Consider the following 21,530-nt stretch of genomic DNA (forward strand, 5'->3'; position numbering starts at 1 on the left):
AGATTCCATTATATATAATATCAATGAATAAATTAGACTAAAGATAAATCGAATTTTCAATTAAAATGATGAATTCACGTTGATTAATTTCGCATTGGTTTATTTTAATAATTTCATTTCATATCAGTTATATACGCCAAGAAATGGAATAATTATTTTTTTTTTGTCAATTATTACGTTTCTATTTTCTTAAGTTTGATTTGATTCAATTTCTAATTGTATTTGAAGCTTTAATAATCATTCGTTAATATTAATTGTGTATCGTTTTAATCATAGACAGTACAATAATTTACCATCAAAAGAGATAGTTAATATTTTTTATATTTCTTGCAGTTGTATACATAAAAAAATATTAACTCTTTGAAAAAATATTAACTCTTAACCAAATAAAAAGAATTTATTAATCTTTTTGTATATTGATTCGGTTTTATATTAACTATCGAAAAAGAATAATAATTTTAATTAACATTTTAAAATGTAATTTATTTTGCGCATCAAGGACCGCCAATAAGTTTTTGTTAAACTTCATTCAATAGTATTATTTTGGTTGCTTTTAATTTTAAAGAAAGCTGTTTTATTGTATCTTATGGATTTATTGTATCTTATGGAGTATAAATAGAGCTTTCAATTAAAATATTTTATCTTCCTCGCGATACTCGGTAGAGTTAATTAATTAAAGCTAGATTAAATAAGATATTGATCTGTGTTCAGTAAATATTTGTTATTAAGTAAAATGAGTACTTTAGAAAGAGATTTAAAAAAGAATTAAAATATATAATTTTATTTAATTTAATAAAATATTTAAATCTTTTCTGTTTTAAAGAATCAAATTTTATAGAATTCACACAATTATTTTAATATATAGCTAATAAATAATCAAGTATTATATAAATTATGTATTATATTTTATATAGTAAATGTATTTATAGTTAGTAATACACGTCGATTTTTTTGATGGAATTCTTATTTTAATGGAAATAGATTTAAAAAAAAAATAGAATTGATCAAATATCACAAATTGATATAAAATATTATAAATATTTAGATTGTATTATATACATATATTTTTGCCAATATATTAATGTTATAAGAAAAATAATTTTATAGTGAAGTTTAGTACTCATAATTTTATATCTAGCATTTCCCTAAAAGCACTTCTTACAAAAATAGTGACAGTTGCTAAAATCCGTTTTGGTTTATTTTGAATAAAGTGTGAGTAAATTTTTAATTTTAATGATACATAACATAATAAATTATAAGATTTTGTTTGTGTATCGATATTGTTTTTATGCTAATGAGTGATGAAACAGGAAAAGAGATAATTTTATTTCTCAAAAAAGCGACCGAAAAAATTGTATAAAATAGGGTTAAAAAAAATAGGAATAGCCTTGGCTGATATTAAATCAGTTTGCATATTGACGGGAAGAAATAACGATTCACGTATGTCCACATAAGATAGGCCATAGTATCAGTCTTTCATTGTCTTTCATTATTAGCGAGGATCGATCATTGATCGATGTCTTGTAAGATTTGCGACAGCCTTATTTATCCTTACTCCCTCTTTTTCTTTTCTTTTCTTTACGACTGCACAATAAAATCAAGTTCCTGCTAGCCTTATCATTGTTGATAGCCTATAATGCCTTGTATTAGTCACAGTATATATAGTAACGTGCCAACTTTGTGCCAGAACTTGGTTGAAACTAAGTAAGAGCGACTTCGCCGCATTCGATTTAGATCTCACGAGTTAGAATTATTTACGAAGCAACGCCCATTATTTAACATTAATCTAACTTGATTATTTATCAAGGATTTGTCAAAGTAAGCCTTGTTTATTAATTCTAATCCGCTTCTATCAAAACATGATACACGTGTACGGAATAAACACAATACATTTTTGTTAACTACTTATCTATTATGTTAATTTTTTTTGTTCGATTAATTAATTTCTTGAATTTATCTAAAATGGATTTTTCTTCTATCTTTGAAATTTATTTATTCAAAAGAAGATCTGAATGTGTGTTTTATAAATTATTTTTATGTAATCAGAAACGATTCGTTGTAATTTGAAATATGAATGAATTAATTTTAAAAACAAAGTTGCGAGAATTACAACTTGATTCAGTTTACTTATAGCTATCACTTGTTTGCCTTATATAACGTTGCATATGCGTTTCTATTTAATAATAATCAATTAAGTAAATATTTATTAACGGGTATAATTTTTTTTTCTATCTAATACATATGATTTGCTGAGAAGATAATAGATAAATTCGTTATAATTTGTAGTTATAATAATATAATTAAAAAAGATTTATTTTTTCATAGTGTAATGATATATCTGAATTAATTTTTAATATAATACTATTAATATTATGCATATTAACTTAATATAATACTATTGTATATATTATTATACTATGAAAAAAAGTTAGACGACAATGGACGATTAAAATTTTTAATTTTTATCTTTTCTAAATTTATTCTTGTATCGTATTTAATATTACATCAACCATTAAAAATTTAATATATATTTAATATTAATATTACATTCATATATTATGTATTTTGTCATTTATATTAAATTGTATTAGTAAACATAAGTTGTTTAAATAGATTCAAAATTGATTTAGATTCGAAATCATATCTGACATAGATTTAATGTTTGGATAAATATTATCAATTCGATTGTTTCAATTATTTCGAATAATATAATAAACCCACCTTTAAGATCTTCTCTAATATGTATATTGGACGACCTTGCCCTATAACATCTGATTTCAATCATCCTGACATATTGAGACACATAAAAAAAATATCCCATTCGGGGAATAAATTGTCTTTGCGGTTGATATCTGCTAAAATCAGGCAGAAACATTTTTCACAGATTGCTATGATATTTTTAATGGAAAAGATATAGAGAATACGAAGAGATATTCAACGAAGGATAAAATCGTTAATATTCTCATGAAATAGTAAAAAATTCAAATGTTCGAATAGTAAAATATATCGAATAGTAAAATATGTTTGAATAATAAAATACATATGTAAAAAAATATGACAGTTTTCCTGCAAAAATTTATTTAAAAAAATATGTGCGCATTTATTTCATGTTATAACAATACTCTATCGAATGAAAGGAAATTAGTCTCTCAATATATATTTCACAAACTGTCATATGTAATTCTCCAATAATATGAGTCGCTTTATTAATTGTGTCTAATTATATTTTATGAACGTTTGACGTCCCTTGTTCAATGTTTCGTTTTATACAGGGTCTTTTATGTCATTCGTCATGCTAATGAAAGTTTTATATGCATGTATGCAAAAAAAAAAGAATAATTACGATCGTTTTTATGAATAAAAAAGATATGAACAGGGAATTTTTTCTTTTAGATTTATTTTACCGATTCATCGCGCATGTTACACATAAAAAGATTGTTTACCTGTATTTTATATGATAATGTCTACTATTGCACGAGTATTGCAAATGTGTGAATGCATAGAATATCACGTTCTACAAAAATACTTCATTTTAAAAAATGGAAATTGTATCGATATTATATCGTGACTCGAATAAATCGATCTAGCGCATTCTAGAAAAAGAATGGAAAAATATACATGATATATAAATGCATATAAATCTTGTGAAATTTATTCGAATTATTTACTGTATACATCTTTCCAGAGAAAATTTGTACCGTCCGCAAATTAAACACAACCTAGAGATTAAAAATATTAAAGATAAAAAATATTTTCATGTATTAAATACATATATATATATATATATATATATATATATATGTATAAATAATATATAATATTTAGAAGATTAGTATTAATATGATGATATCATCCTTATTTTATACTTATATATTTATATTATATATATTTATATATACTATATATTTAGCATTAAAAAGACAAAAAATTATGTAAAGAATTTTTGCAGACTTGAATAATAAAACCATGGAGATAAAACTGTAGATCAAAAAATTATTCAAGGATACATCTTTCAGATACTTCCATGTTTTGCGTTTTTACATAATTTTGATCACGTATAATGCAGAATTTTACGATTGACGAAATTTCAGAGTGAAGATTAAGGATAGTTCTTTTTATTCATGGCACACGCAGACCCACTTCTCCCGAATTTATTGTCGATTGCTATTGGCCGAGAAAAAAAGTAAGCGCCATTTCATTATACGATTGTCTATAAAAGGGATTTTAGGGAGTGTAGATTAAGACAAACTCATTCGAAGGAAATTTTTTTATTCTGCTCGGTTACCCAAGGATAAAATGATTTTGTTACGACTTTAGATTTTTTATTTTCAAGATGTTTCATCTTTATAAAATAAATATAAACTTTTAAATGTAGTTAAATCGTATTTTTCGATATAATACATGATTTAATATATTTTCAATATATTTTGGCTAAAAATGATATTAAATAATATCAACTATCTGCGATTTCAATTTTATGAAACAAATTTTAAGAAAAAATTGAATAAAAGATACTGAACTCATCTATGATAAAAGTGCTTAAATACTTGAGTTAATATAAGCTGTTATATATGTGAAGTAAAGTTTTAGAGAGCGATTTATAACGAAATTGTTTGTATGTTTATATGATTTCATATATTTTTCAACTCTATTTTGAACTTATTCTTCAATATATTATCGCTTAGTAAGTATGTATTAGATTTAACTAGTAAAAAAGTTTAATTTATATGTATTTTTAAAAGAAATAATATTTATAGTAATATCTATATATGAGTTATAAATATTTATATATAAATGTAAATATGTAGTATATATCTTCCTGGAATATGAATATTATATAAAAGTAATCTCTCATTCTATACATTATGTAATGACACTTTGATGTTTCTGATTTACCCCAAATCATAAATTATTATTTATTCATTACATTTATATGTTACATAATCGTTTTATATTTGACAAGTTTCAATTCTTTTAAAAATCTCTTTGAAACGCATATATTTAACATAATCTCTCTTCATAATGCAAAATATCGATATCTATTATATGATAGAAGCTGCATTTATCGAGATAATAAGGATGGAATATTCGATTTTGTCCCTATGTACATATGTGTATATGGACATATGCTACATGGATATATAAAAATATATTGTCGCATTGTATAATGATATAATAATATCAATAATCATTTGTTTTCAAAAACATATCTAAAATTATTTATTTCTAAATTTTAATTAAAAAGAATAATTTGAAAATATAGAATATAAAAATGTAGAAAGAATAATAAATTTAAAATACAATTATCTCAAATCATTACTTATTAATATAATTAATCACAACAAAATAATTAATAAAACGATATAACTAATTATTTTCTATTAATTATGTTATCTTTATACAGTATTTTCTAGATATTTTAACTATAATCAAATTAAGTTAATAATAAAAAAAATTAGTATTTTTGTAATTTTACATTTTGTAAAATTACATTTATATATGTATAATTTATATATTCTAAACTAATGATGATTTAAATCATATAAATTTTTGATAGTATACATAATTTTTTATTTATGTGATACTTTTATATATGATAATATAGTTATGTATGTATATTAGTTTATTTTTAATTTATTAATTTTCTTCTTTTCTTATTGTAACAGATTGCAATTGTTTAGAAAGACAAGGTCATGTCATTTTCTTGTTCATTATACATTAATGGATCTACGTTAAATTTAGGCGTGGCCCGCGAGCAACGCGTGCGCTCATGATTCTCCAGAGAACTTTGCGATGGTATCACCTGCCCTTGTATACTGTATTCATGTCTAAAAAAAACAAAATTCTGTTTTTTTTGCACGCGTGATTGCTAGAGAACAAGTTAATTATATCTGGATTTAAGTCATTGCACAGTTTTTGATAACATATTGCAATATATATTATTATATATAATCTAAAATAAAGTAAAATTTATTATAAGTTAATTAAATTTTTTATATATGATAAAAAATTTTTCAATCCAACTTTGATATGTATCGATAAATAAAAATTTATTTGTATATCAAAGATTTTTTTTTAACAGTTTTGAAGTACAGTAAAATAAACTGTAGATACAATCGTCAAAAATTGAGAATACGAGTATTGCTATAAAGGAGGAACTTCACTTAAAGGGCATAATTTATTCCACTTTATTCTTTCTTCTTTACTCTTCTCTTTCATCTGTCTTTTCCGTCTTTGGCATTCTTTTTGTCGTAGAAAATAGTTCACAAGTATTAAATTGTAAAGTTTCTTACATATGTTCTCAAAGGATAAGGAATACAAACTTTAAGATGAAAGGCGAGAAAAGATACATCTTCTCTATTCCGTTTATTAAACGTGGCTTCTTCCGGGTCTTAATCGGAATATCATTTCGCTCGTCTACATTTAACGGACAATTTCTTGTTCGATTATTAGAAAATGGCGTAATTGTGATTATTCCACGCTTTTAATAATACGCGATTCTTAGATCATGCGACTTCATAATAATTGGAAAACCGCGTGGCATGTGATATACATATTAACATGCATGCGAAATCTATGGCTATTAAACACGCAAAATAGATGTTTCCTCTCACGCTAATTTATTAATAGTTTGTTTAATAAATAAAGAAAGAGATGTTTACTTAGTGCAGTTTCGACAAGAGACTAAATATGCAAAGATATAGTGTTTTTCAAATGGTGATTTTGGAATAACATTAAAAGAATTCCTGCGATTAAATCTTTAATGTATTTTTCAATTGAATTTTACTCTTTAACTAAATTCTACACTCTTTCTGTCTTAAGTCTTTTATTCTTAATATTTTTTATATCGGTAAAGTATAAAGTCTCTCAAAAAATAAAATCTCATAAATTGATGATATAAAATATTGATCAAAAAATGAAACTTTGTTGCTAAATTGTCTGATTTTATTGTCAGATATTATAATTTAATTATTTATTTTTTAATACATATTTTGAGTTTATTTTTTAAAATAATCTTTATATTTTGTTTATTATTATTATAAAGTTCCCTTTGATGCGATTATTTGTTCTGATGAAACTTAATAAAAAAGAGGATTGCTTTATAGTGAGAAGAGTATAAGCGCTAGTTGCTAGTAATTATTCTTTGATAAAGCGCAATTAATTATGTATTGACAAATTAAAGAAAATTAATTAAATTAATTAAAATTTATAGATAAATCTCGTTAATAAATCTTTTAAGAGGTAAATCTAAATATCAAAATACATAATTGATAATTGATAATATATGTACAATTCCTTGTTGCTTTATTTTTCACTATTGACTCGATTATTTTTATGAGAAAATAAGTCATTTCTTCCAATTTTTATCTTTTTCCTATATCTTTAAATTTTCTGTAAACAAAATAAGCTTTGCCAAGTACGAGAAATCGATGGTATGCGAAAGAACGTCGGTGCAATTTTTCTTTAGAAAAGAATTTTCTGAAGCCATTCTACTTGATACTTCCTCTGAAAGTCTTTCATCGAGATATTGAAGCACCTCATTTCAGACATTATTTTTCACTTTATGCGTGAAAATACATTTTGCAAATACTTCAGTATTTGATCGAGATTACTGTCACTTAAAATTTTATTACTTTTAATAAATTATAGAACAGTTACGTGTGAATGATATTGGGAATTACATTTGCTTACAATATAGTATTTTGATATTATTATTAACTCTTTCTTTATGTACAATTTATTATATATAACGTATTACTTTTACATTAAAAAAAAGTATGTAATTGTATGTAGTTGATATAAAATATTTTTTAAATAAAACGCGAAAATTAATTCTTTCTTTATAAAAAAATTCAAGTATGACATCAAGGTTAAACAATTTTTAATTAGAAATAAGAATAAAAATAAAATAATTTTTTATATGTCTTAAACAAATTTTTTTTAAAATTTTATAAAAGAACATATTTTAATTAACATCTTAATATGAAATTTATCACATCAAATCATGTTCTTGAAAATTGTTCTGCATGCATAAACTGCGTTTTAAGGTGCGTATCCCGTCAACTGTGAAGCTGACAAGCAGTTACGCATGTCATATGCATACGCACCAATGCACTATTGATTGACATCGTTATTGCAATTTTCTCTGGCAACAAAATGTTATAATGCACAACATGATTTTTCTCTATTCTGAGAACATTTTTAACACTATTTACTATTGAAATTTACATTTGCTACTTTGCATAATGTAACTATAAATTCTTACAAAAATAGTTAAAAATTTGCAAAATAATTTGGAATTTTACAGTAATCAAAATCCCAACTCACTTACACCCAATAAATCACTTCATAATATACATTCCATAGATTCATCATTAAATCAATACGCATAATTTCTCAGTAAATAAAATATCTAAATAATTCATACAAATCTGCAGAAATTTCAATTTTCCCACTATCTTAGAAAATGCAAAAGATATAGAATAAGCAAAATATATAAAAGTTTTTTATAAATTAATATATTTGCACAATTTTTTTTTCAGTAATATTATAGATTCTTCAACCTTATGTAAAATATCGGATTATCGATTGTATCTATAACGAACAAATGGTCCGTTGTCTCCTTTTAAGTGGATTAATTCGATCACGGCAACGTCCTAACATAACGTGGAGTGATATCTAATATCGTAGTCACCCACTGTCGCGAATCGATCGTTATATACATGCAAATGTCAGTAACGAAAATAGCCTTAACATAGGCATAGTTCAGAAACATTATATAATAATGAGCTCCATTTTCCTTGTCAAATCAACAATTAATAATCCTATTGTGTTTAATAACACATGTATAATGAATATTGAATAATGTCGCAATCTCATGACAAAATGATACATCAATATACAAAATATTCCTGAACCGTAGATCTTCATTTTGATGTTAAGTTATTTAACAAGGTTTTAGCACGATTTTAATATTTTCTCGAGGAAATAATGTACTTATTTCTTTGGGAAAATGTACTTATTTCTATAATTAATAATTAGCATTAATTAATAACATTAAATATTACAACTAAAATATTACACTTAAATATTACACTAAATATTACACTTAAATTTAAAATTAAAATTGTGAAGATGCATGCAGCTTTATTTGCATGTCATTGTACACTTCATGCAAGATTTTTATAATCCCCAGCTGAATTATTTTTCGAGATTCCATCTCATTTTAACAAGACACAAAGTGGTCTGTTATTATTACTAAAAGAAGTGATTTTCGTGTTCAAAGACGCATGTAATATACATTTCATCCTGTAGAATAAACACCTCGCACCTGAAGTAAAGAATAGGATTATCTCTTCTGGCAATTTGCGCTTTAGTAAAAAATTATGACATGATTATCTGTTGTGTGTCTTTATTTGAATGCGAAATTATAATTAAACTAATGAGACCAAGAAGCGTATACATAATATTCTATTCTTTCGTCGCATTTAATTTAATGATGCATTGACTCAATAGTATTAAATTTCTAATAATTATAAATACACAATACACTTGACAAGTTTACAACGTTTATGTAAACAACCTTTAATAATTTTATGGAAAAATCTCGTGCGAACAAAAAAATATTAATTAACATTAACAGACTTGACGTTCGTATTGGTAAGCTCGAGAAGGACATTATTATCTATGAGAAAATCCAATAATCAACTTTATGTCATTTAGTAGCTCACTATTAATAACAAAGATCTACGTTTTACATGCAAAATATTCAACGATTTTTTCATTTAAATGGAAAAAACAGAACTATTACTCTTTGATTTTAATGAATTCGTGGCGTATTGCAAAACTGCACAAAAATGTACATAAATTAACTGCATATAAATTATTAATTACTCTTTACATCTAACTTCTGTTAATCTAAGATTAATATAAATGTCAGAAAGTATTTTTATGCGTGCTATTTTTTTAGACTTTGCACAGCCGGATCTCATTATATCTAGAATAGAGTTTGCATATTCCAATTAAATATTTATCATATTGTAGTAATTTTATTATATTGTTATTACTATAAAATATTATTTTTATAGCATTAAATTTAAATGAAATTTTAATTAACAAAATAGTTCTGTTTTTTTTAAATAAACTTTTATTTCTTTTTTGAAATCCGAAAAAAGTATATCCTTGCAGATTATACCTGCACATTCGATAATTACATTTGGCAAAAAATCGTTCTGGAAACTTCCATCGCGAAAAATCCAATAATCTTCATGACGTCCAATTCTACGAATCAATTCCACACCAGTATGTCTATACAGAGAAATGTAGAATCGAGTAGTCAATCATTGCTTATAGAGGTTCTTTATAGAGGCTTGTCGCTTATAGAGACGAGCCGATTCATTGTGTTTCGTTGATGTGTATACTGATTGTTATGTAACTATCGTTGAAACAATCATACGGCGTTAATTAACTAGCTGTGTATTCAATTTTTAGCGGCAACCTGATTGTACCTTGTTATCTAACTCTTTAAGCTTTTTGTAAAATTTTAAAACACTTTATAAAAATAGAAGAAATTTAAGTATATATTTTTTAAAAGTGCAAATATGTATTTAATAATGTTATGCGAGTTCAGCGAAATTGATTTTATGCAGATTTTGCTCCTTAACCGATATATTCAAGTTGAAATTTTTGCAAAAATACAAAATTGACCGTGGAAAAAATATTATGATTAAAATATGATAATCCTTAAATGCGCAAAGCTTTTCTTGTAAAATATCGAATATTATATGAACATGCAGCAATCCTCTTATATTCTGTGGAAAACACAAATGCAAGTGCAAATTTAGAGCATTTCTTTTTGTAATAGTCTGTATTGGTCACAAGTTTGATCAAGGATCGTTACATGGTTGTCATCACGGTACAACACAGTACAGTAGATAGCAACTGCTGCTACTTCTCTTCGTAACTCGAGAGTACAAAGCGCCTCTGGACATCGCGTTAACACAAGGCGACAAAGGGATTCGCTGGTTCAAATTTGTCTGTATTCCGAGAGTCAGAACGTGTCATTGCCTAGGCGACGGAAAAGCAAGCCATCAGTATACTCGAGAAATATATATGTGTACATACAATAGGAGAAATACAATGCTAGTGTCGTGTAACAACGATATATTTACATGTCGCTTTAGATGCTCTGCAGAAAACGAAAGTCGGTTATTCAAGAGCTGTCAGAGGATGTGAGAAAAGCTCCTCAAAGCGCAAAAAAGTTAGTTCCTTGTACCTGTTCCTTGTATTTTTTGCTCGTCCACGTTATAATGATTATTATTTCTGCTGTTCTACAAGATATCTCTCGAACCTTGTTAAATTGTAATCATAGAATTCGTTTAACCAATTTGAAAAAAATTATTTTTTTAGGAAAATTTATAAATTGTTACAAATTACGCAACATTTTTTAACTCAACGCATTAAGTATCTTAATAATTATAATAAATATGTAGTTAAAATTTTTAGAGAAAGATTTTCAATATATTTAAATTTAATACGTTTAAATATACATTTATATAATGAAATAGAAGAACAACTATTCTTTTTAACTTCTACTCTTTTCACTTATACTAAAGGAATGAAAATTGCATGTCATAATAATTACTTTTCAAATAGCACATGTTCCTAAAAGACGACTTAAAGATATTTTATCATCCTTTAGACATTTTTAATATCTTTTGGCCTTTTTATGTTATCTGGATTCACATTATCGTACATAGTGCAAATCATAAATCAAATTATAATAAGAATCAATGAACGTTAGCGATCGATTAACTGAGGAAAATGAAATGGTAATTGAAATCGAAACAATAAAATGTATATATAATTTTCTAACTCGTAGATTGATTTCACTTTGCTTAATTTTATAATGAAATATGAAGTGGAATTCGATGAAAATATAACTTTTATGATCAAAGAAAATTGAGAGAAACTGAGGAAACAAACGGGATTGCAGGAAAATAATTATATAACAGTAAAATGTAGAAAGGATACAGCCTCATTCTTGATCTCAAACAACATAAACTTTGAGGATTTTCAAAAGTTTTTGCTATGATTCTCTTTGGCGCGTCATTACTTAACAAATGAAAGCCATCTCGTTTCGAATAGTTCCTCACTAAATTTCAAGATATGTACAATTTTTTCTAATATAAAATAAAGCTGATATGTAAAAGTGCAATAATATTTTCTAAATTTGTTTCATTAGTCGAATAATTTTATCTAAATATAAAACTTATTTATAAATATATTTAAAGAAGATATATATATATCTTATATAAAAATAAATATTAAAATATAATCCAGATAAAAAATATTATGTTTTTAAGAGATGCCACGCATGTAAACCCTTCGTATTTGAATGCAACTCGTTAATCTCCATAAATGGGAGCGTCAACAGCATCCTTATTCTCTAACCGAGGTCATTGTAGACAGCGACATTCAGTTATTTGCGTCACCACAAACCTTCGTGGTTCATATCTACTGACGATAGAAGTAAAATCAAGGAATAATGCGATTATGAATAGTTTTAATAAAAGTAAAATTAAGTGCATCGAAATTATTTTTGTATTTTATATGCGGATATATTATTAATTAACAAAAGTATTTTTTAATCATTCTAATCCAAGTAAAAAAATATGTATATGATAAATTAAGATAAAATTTGTCAAGGGTTTTTCTCTGCTTTTCTTTTAGCTTTCACGGTTTTAAACTTCTCAAAATGATGAAAGTTTTTGCTTTTCTCTCCTTTATCATCTACATTTTAAATTACTCTATTACTTTTCTATTCAATTACTACTTATTATTTTATTATTAAATTAAATTACTATTGTATTATATTTTATTTAAAAAAATAACTAATCCAAAATATACGAAATAAATAATAACGTAATAAATTTTTGCCTTAATTTTTTACTTGGTAAGAAATGAATTCATATAATAGCTTCGTTGTCAATAGCAATGTTATGTGATACGAAAACGATGAGTTTTACTTAAAATTCTTTATTGTGACATTTATATACTGGTTGGAGAGTTGTTTACCAGTTATTTCATCAAGTTGCAAATTGTTGGTTGCTCTTCTTCGACTGACCCTAGTTTGCTTTCACTGGCTTTTTCGCTGACCTTTTTCTGTTTTTTTTTTCTCGTAAACAAACGCCCATAAAAAGTAACAACCAATATGGAACACATTGCGAAGTTGGACACATGCAATTACGATGCGTCGTGCACGTAAGGGCGATCGATCGATCCTAGTTGAAAGGACGCAAGTGCAACAATTGCCAATCGTGCTTCACAATTCATCATCGGATGTTACTCGTAAAGAATGGCATATATTATAATATAATTGACTTGATATTGTATTAAATCACGTGAATCGATAACGAAAATCGGAATAATGATTTTATTTGAAGGGAAACTTAAATCGTAAATTGTTTTTCAGTTAATCTAATTAACATTAATCTAATAATATAATAATAGTAATTATTTTCTGTAACATTTAGATATTTCATGACACTTAACTATGCTTTGCTTGTTGGAGAATAATTATTTGTTTATCATGATAGATGAAATCAATTATAAATTAACATAATATAAAGAAGTGCAGTCAGGTACTTCGAAAATATCGAAAAAAAGTTATAAGCTGCAATAATTCTTGTCACTGATAAATTAAAGCTTTGTGTCGGGGGAGGAATCAAGATTTGCATTCGGCTTACGAATTAATAGCTTCACGTCGAATCCTCCTCCACAGCAATGGCGTAAAAATCTCCAATCTGTTAAAATATGCGATGTAATATAGGCGTTTCGTCTCAAGCAGGATTTATTTATGTCAATTGAATTACACCAATAGCATACACTGAAGAAAACAAATCATTGAGAGCATGTAGCGAGAGTATTTTGGAAAAACATGAACACACATTAAAAGAGCTATGTGAACAGATATGAATTGTTCTGATATCTGTTTAATCACCTTTCTTCTTTGTTAGCATCATTTTTCGCGAGTTAACACGTTTTAAAGCTCATTTATTTCCGCGAAAGAAAAACGTTAATGTCTCGAAAAATTTACAGTGTTGCAACACACATTGTAGTACAATTTCTTTGTAGCTTATGTATGTAAAAAGTACATCGTTTTTCTCTAACTATTCTTGTCCGTGATATTATTGAACGAAAGAAAGAAATTTTAACATATTAATTTTATTTCACTTATTTTATTTTAAACTTTTATAAATTAGTGTACATACAAAGAGGCTTTATATTTTTATAAACTTAATAAATTATGTTCCTGTTATAAAAGCTTTTTTAGTCTCTGCATAATTTTACGTCAACTCAAAAATACCGATCTCAAAAGATCTTCCTAGTATCGTGTAAGCATGTGCGCGGAATGAGTAATCACTGTCAATCGTAACTGCCAAAGACACAAACGACAGAGCAAAAGACATCATATTTATGAACGCACGTATACAGCTTTATGACAAGCTGCTTCGAGGCAAACATGAGCGATGGAATCTGAAGGAGGTACATATTCAGAACAAGAGTCTCATAAAAGTGAATTGCGTAGGCTGACATTTTATTTTGCAATTCCCGAGATTCCGAACACCGATATCACATTTACATGAAATTTTCTTTTTATTTTCTTCTTTTCATGTCTGTTTAAAAATAAAAAAAATTGAAGAAATATGTCGAGAAAAATTTCACTTACAATGAGATAGTATCTACGAAACTAATTCAATAAATAAGGTAACAAAACAAGCTACATATGTGTACATGTTATAATATAATCTTATCTCTTGTTAATGTAATCTTCTTTATTGAATTATTCTAATATATAAAAAATATAGCTGTTAATAATATACATCAATATGAACAATGTTTCTATAATATTGGAAAAAATAATGTTAGCAAATAGATATAATTTTTTATACGAGAAAGAGAAAAAAGAAAGAGAGAGAAACAATTTCTCTTAAAATTTCTTTATAATTTTTTTCATAAAAATTGAATTTTATAAAAGATGAAAAAATTAGATTGTTAATAAAATTTATATAAATCGAATTGCAGGTATTAGAACATAGTCAAAGTATTATCATATAGAAGAATATTATATTCGTGATGTAATTTTCTAGAATAAAAGATGAAAATTTAATAGAATATGAATTTTTAAATTAGATTAAATAGATGTAGATATATTTTTTTATGTTATGTACGCGCAATATAAGCTTAAAGACTTACATGTTCTTCAAAAGAAGGTAAATTGTGACATCAATCTGTGCCAATCCGTTTTTATTCATAATATATATATATATATATATATATATATATATGAAAGAAAAATTTTAGATATTACTCTAATTGTATGTTCATAATGTAATTTGCGTGATAATCCGCGGTAATGTTGCGGCGCAAAGATAAAAAAATTCAAAATGGATTAGCACTCTCGTACTTAAATATGGAGCAGGAAGTCAGCTTTAGATAAAGTGCGGGATAGCACTCAATTCAATCACGTTGAATACGTTATAAAGTGCTTTAGATATAATGAAGACATTGTACTTCTTTTTAATAATAAAGAGTGCGTATATTACACTGAAAATTTAAAGTCATCTCATCTGAATTATATGTCACATAAACTGAGATATATCGCACAGATTAAAACCAACGAACACTATGTAATAGAGAGTAACCTTTGAAGAAAGATCTGAAAAAAATTTTTTATAAACAAACATTTAATCTTACAATGTTTAGATAGGCTTGGTTTTACGAAATTTTGAATCGTTGCAAGACTATTAAAATAATCTATCATATCTATTAAAGACAGAAAATCACTATTAATTACGTTTTATTATAATTCTCATGTTTTGATTAAATCTCATTTAGCTGATAATAAAACTACTCATTATTTTTCGAAAGAATTGAACAGCAGCTTTCTTTTTTGATAAAGATAAAAAAATATATGAAAATAAATTAAAATCAATATCTTCGTTCTTTTTTAATGATCAACAATTCAAACACTCAATGGGTCCTCATGCAAGAGATTTCAATCCAATTATATGTATAATTAATAAAAGCTGAAAATTTTTTAAAAAGAATAGTCGTAGTATGTATTTAAATGATCAAATCAATATATTTATTTTTTAATAAAAGATTTTCATGAAAAGAAACATTTAATATTAACAAAAATAGTTTTATACATGTTCTGCTCAAAAATATATTCAAATAGCATAGAAATTAAATTTATTGGATAGCGTGGCACATTTCTTTAACTCGTTATCTTGTAATGTATCAAATAAAAAATATATTTTATGTATTTCTTGTTATTATTTATACATGAGAAAATAGAAAGAAATAAAATGTTTCGTCATACCGCATTCAATTTTAACCAATGTTGCGTATATCGAAAAATATGCGAAAACTTGTATTAACGACTTTTTCATGCGGAAGCATAGTTAGTAATTACCTGAAGTTTCTGAAAATTACATCCTACAGATTTTGCTGTCGCTAGTTACATGCCATGTTTCTCGAAAAGTTGTGTCATTACTGAAATTAATTATAAAATGCAGGTTGAAATACAACATTACGTATTTCATTTAGCGGCATTGCAGAAATTATTGCGCATTGGATATTACATCGCGATACACCGCGATCGATATAGAAATTACGCTCGCTATTCTCGGTAGAATAACACTTTTGCCGTCAGTTTGTTTGATGGTTTACCTATAAATATATTCCATGAAATGATTGTTTCCGACATTGACGTTAATGAATCCGGTTTATTTTATGATTGTTTAAGGTATTCTTAGAAAATATATTTAACAAATTGCGGTACGCTTAATAAATAGTTGAAAATATAATATTGAAAAAAAAATTATAGAGAAGCTACTTTTTAAATTTGAAAATTTTATTTCAGTTTTATGAACAAATTGCGCGAAAATGATTGAAAATGTAATTTTTCGTAAATATTTAATATATCAATTTTCAAGATTTCAAATAAAACTTCTATCAAAGAAATTTAGCATAATAACATAGTTTAATTACATTAACAGACGTAAAGTATGACTGTAATATGGAAACATGTTTACCACAAGTATATTGCATTACTTTGCGCGGTTATCAAAGTACATAATTTAATTAAACCACAAAAAGGAGAAATACGCACACAGCAATAAAATAATTGCTCCAATAATTAGAAACACAATTTGCATTCAAATGTTTACTCATGTCAAATCAATGACAAATATAACCAAATATCTAATCATTAATGATATAATTTATAATAATTAATGTATAATAATAAATTATAATGACTTCTCTAAACTAAAAATGCAACTTTTATAATTTTGTAAAGCATTAATTGACTAGCTATAGTAGTAGTATAATTTAAGAAGATTTAAATTTTTAAACATGGCCATCATTTATTATAATCTTTTAAATATCACCTATTTTAATAAGTAAACTTTAAATTAATATTTTGGAAAAAGAATCCAGAATTTTATGAGATTTTTCGTTTATAAAAATATTAAGGCATCAATAAATGAGAGTTATTAAAAATAAAAAGTTTTTTGAAAAATAAATCTTACTTAGACTTGTTAACTGTATATAATTAGTAACAAGAAAATTAATTTGTAAAATTTGTTCAGTTTTTAATTATCTTGAAAATTATCAATGTTTTAATATCTTAAAAAAAGAAAGATAAATTTGACATTATTAAATAATTGTTAGAATCATCTTTTCGATACAAATAAATGTAGAAATTTTGAAAAGAAATATTATATGACTGTCAAACAACATCAAAAATAAGTCGGAAAAATATCAATGACTATAACCAATTAGAGTATGCTAATTATAATTGGAAAGCAATGCAATTTAGAGGAAGAGAGGGAGGAAGAAAGAGAGAGGGAGAAAGCAGGCGTAGCAGAGACCGCATATTTTTGCTAATATAGGTCGTAGAGCAGTTTAGTCCAGAGCACTGTTTGTATTTTTTAACAATTCTCCAAAAACAATAATAATTCTTTCACGTTTATGTTAATCAAACAGCGTATTAGTAGTGTATCACATTACAATTTATTGTTATTTTATACAATTTTTTATACAATTTTAATAAGATCCAATTATGAATTGCTTATTTCGTTATAATAAAGTATATGACTTTTGCGAGAGATTGCCATTTATATTTTTCGAATTAAAAGCATTATTTCGAATATTAGCACATGCGCTTTATTATATCGTTTATAGGAAAGAGAAGGTATACGAAAATTTCGCAGTAACGCAGACGTTTATTTTTCTTTCGCCATGCTGAAGCAAGCAACAGTCACTCATCTATTTATAACGCCACCGCACTAACCACCATCCGCCGAGTCTATTATCGCGTATAAATATGGAGCACATAAAAAGAATGCTGATATGATGCATGGAACGCTTGAAAAGATTGTAAGGAAAAAATAGAGCTGGAAATCATTGATCCATCCTGTCGGCGTAAATGCAAAATCGCATGCACACACGAGCGGAAATTACGTAATCTTTTGATAGCAAAATTTTCTTGATTAGCTAGCGTTTCTCTATCTCCCCCTCTGTCTCTCTCTCTCTCTCTCTCTCTCTCTCTCTATATATATATATATATATATATATATATTTATTTATTTATATAATTGCATTTACTTTTATTATAATGTATATATTATTTTATATCTTTAAAGTTTAGTTATCACTCTCTTAAGTTTAAAACAGCGAACAGATAATCGCTGCATCCAGTTCCATATTATTCACGATTTTAATACCTTTAAATAATCTTGAATAGACAGTGAGAGAAAGAGAGAGAGAGAGAGAGCTGGACGTTTGACAAAGGATGAAGCTTTGATTTAATTTTCATAATTACGTCCGTCGTTGTAAAATGATTAAGCACGATTGAGCTTTACATGCGTGTCTTCCTAAGATAATTCGAAACTGCCATAAATTTGAACGTTGAAAACCTAAAAACGGGACAACAACTTTTTATTATGACGAGGTCAGTGTATGCATAATCTAAATAATTACAGATGTAGATTTATGCGATATGTTATGCAACGCGCAAAGTGTTCGTCATCCGCCAAAATGGAGGGAGAAAAGTCGTCGAACTTGTCGCGTGTATAGCTGATGTCTCGCGAGCTTTCTTGAAATAGCGAGACGATTGCAAGATGAATGGCCCCAATGCGATTGCTTTTAAGAGATTGTAAGATCCGTAAATCGTTTCATTTAACGAGATCGCTTCACACGATCACAAAAAATATATATTCTTGGTTAATGATTTTCTGTCAACAAATTGATTACCTGTATATTAATAGAGTATTCTTCAATATCATCATGATATTGAATAGCCTAGTCGATTTACGAAAGAAAGATGAGTTTTTTCAAATAAAAAGAATTGTCACTATCTTTATATAAATGCATAAGGATATAATTGAAAAATGACACAGCAATAATACACACATTCTTTGATATTCTATAAAAATTCTTCACATAAAAAAAGTCATTCATATTTTCCATATTTTATATCTTCAATAAGCAGAGAAAAAATTGTTTCTTTATATCTTTATATCTTTATGTCTTTATATCTTCAATACACAGAAAATTTACATACATATCATTTTTATAATTATTTTTTTGTATATGTAAACGATAAAATATATAATTTCTCTTTCTCTCTGCAGATGGCAATATCTCTACTAAAATAAACTAAAATATAATAATATCAGAAAATCAATATTTTATCATCTCAAAAAATGCATTGCATATGCTGCTTTATGGAACTCTCAAAAAATTTATGAAAACTTTAATTATAAATAATATTATTCTCATCTGTCACGGATCATCACGGATCATCGAGTAATTACTTTATCGTAATGCAAAATGCATGTAATTTCGTATTTGCATGTAAGCAAATATGTGCAACATAAATATAACTTCAAGATTTATATTTCATCAATATCTAAGATTTACAATCGCGTGATACATGCGCCAGATTGTTTTACATATGTTGATATATAAATCATTATAAGAAAAATCAAATGCCATTGGACAGGCCATTATTTCTCCAAACGCGTCAGGTTTCAGTGAGATACGAACGACAAATGGTCCGAATAATGGATGGATTTTCGAGAATATGCCCTTTATATATTGGGAAGTGTCCACGAATATTCTGATAAATCTCTCAAATTCTAGTACGTACATTTTTCAATTAAAAATTTAAATATATATTAATTTTCCCCCTTGCTTTAAAAAATATTTAATTTAAATTTATTTATTTGCTTTGTCTTATCAAAATCATGAAATTGCATCGACGTTTATTCAATTTATAACATATTTTATTAATAAAGTGAATATTATAAAACATCTATTAATAATAAAATTAATTATTAGTAATATTATTAATACTATATTAAGTATGTTTTAGAATATTGTTTTTATTTTTTATAAATATTTAATCTGAATATTTCTTTTAATTTATTAAAAGAAATATTTCAATCACTTATATATTATATATACATTTTTTATGATCATAAAACAAAAATTTGCGATACACTCAAGTACTCTAGGTTTTTTATTATTCTAATTGTGTATATAAAAATATACTATCTACAGTCCAGTCAGACGTCACATTTTACGTATAAATCATATTCAAACAATTAAGTATTATGCATTTTATATTACGCTTTTGTCGGCATTAAAATAAGATTCATAAAACTGAAATTTCGAAACTTTCTTGAAAGCTTAAACTGTTTTATTAATAAGTAAGATTGGATTTGCAAAATTCTATTCTTTTTTGTTAAAAATATTAGTGCGGCGTTCAATCGATAGATTAAATATTCGTGTTACTTGACAGATAATAATGATGTGACTACAAAGAATAACGATTTTTTTTCTATACAGTATAAAGCTTTGCTCTATCAAGCACGACAAAATGCTCGCATGCTCATAAAAGATTTAAAAGGGAAAGCCCAACTATTCTTCGTCCGATAAAAATATTTTTCATAACACGTAAGTACATTTATTGACATGCTCGTGGATGGATCTTGATACTGAAAAATTAAAAAAATTGTAGAATAAAAACAATTGAAGTATGTGTATGTAAAAATAAAATAAAATATATTTAAATATACCGTGCATGTATAAATGTTATAAATAAGTAATAAACAACATGATAACAATAAAAAAGTAATAACAACATTAAAACAATAACATAATCGTACATAAATTCTAAATACATATAGAATATTGTAAGAATTTCCAGATTCGTTTACTTTGTCACGCATATTGAAAAAAAGGCTAATTATAATTGCATAATAAAAAAATTATAGTTGAGATTTCTATTTTTATAGTTATTACTACTTAATAATAATCATGTGCGTAGTAATAATAACTTTAGATATGATTGTCGCTAAAAATAACTATATATTTATATATTATGATAATTACTACTATTTTTTATCAATGCATGTATACATAATGCAAAAAAATCACATTATAATTTCATT

The 21,530-nt window shown here is 25.8% G+C and overlaps 1 protein-coding gene across 8 annotated transcripts in view; it reads left to right on the top strand.

Moving 5' to 3' along the window:
* The window catches only part of LOC105252055, a 62,768-nt gene that overhangs the window by 10,596 nt on the left and 30,642 nt on the right, over positions 1-21,530 (top strand). The window lies entirely within an intron of this gene.

Source organism: Camponotus floridanus, unplaced genomic scaffold (assembly GCF_003227725.1).
Source record: "Camponotus floridanus strain SB8 unplaced genomic scaffold, Cflo_v7.5 scaffold6, whole genome shotgun sequence".
Classification (NCBI taxonomy): Eukaryota; Metazoa; Arthropoda; class Insecta; order Hymenoptera; family Formicidae; genus Camponotus; species Camponotus floridanus.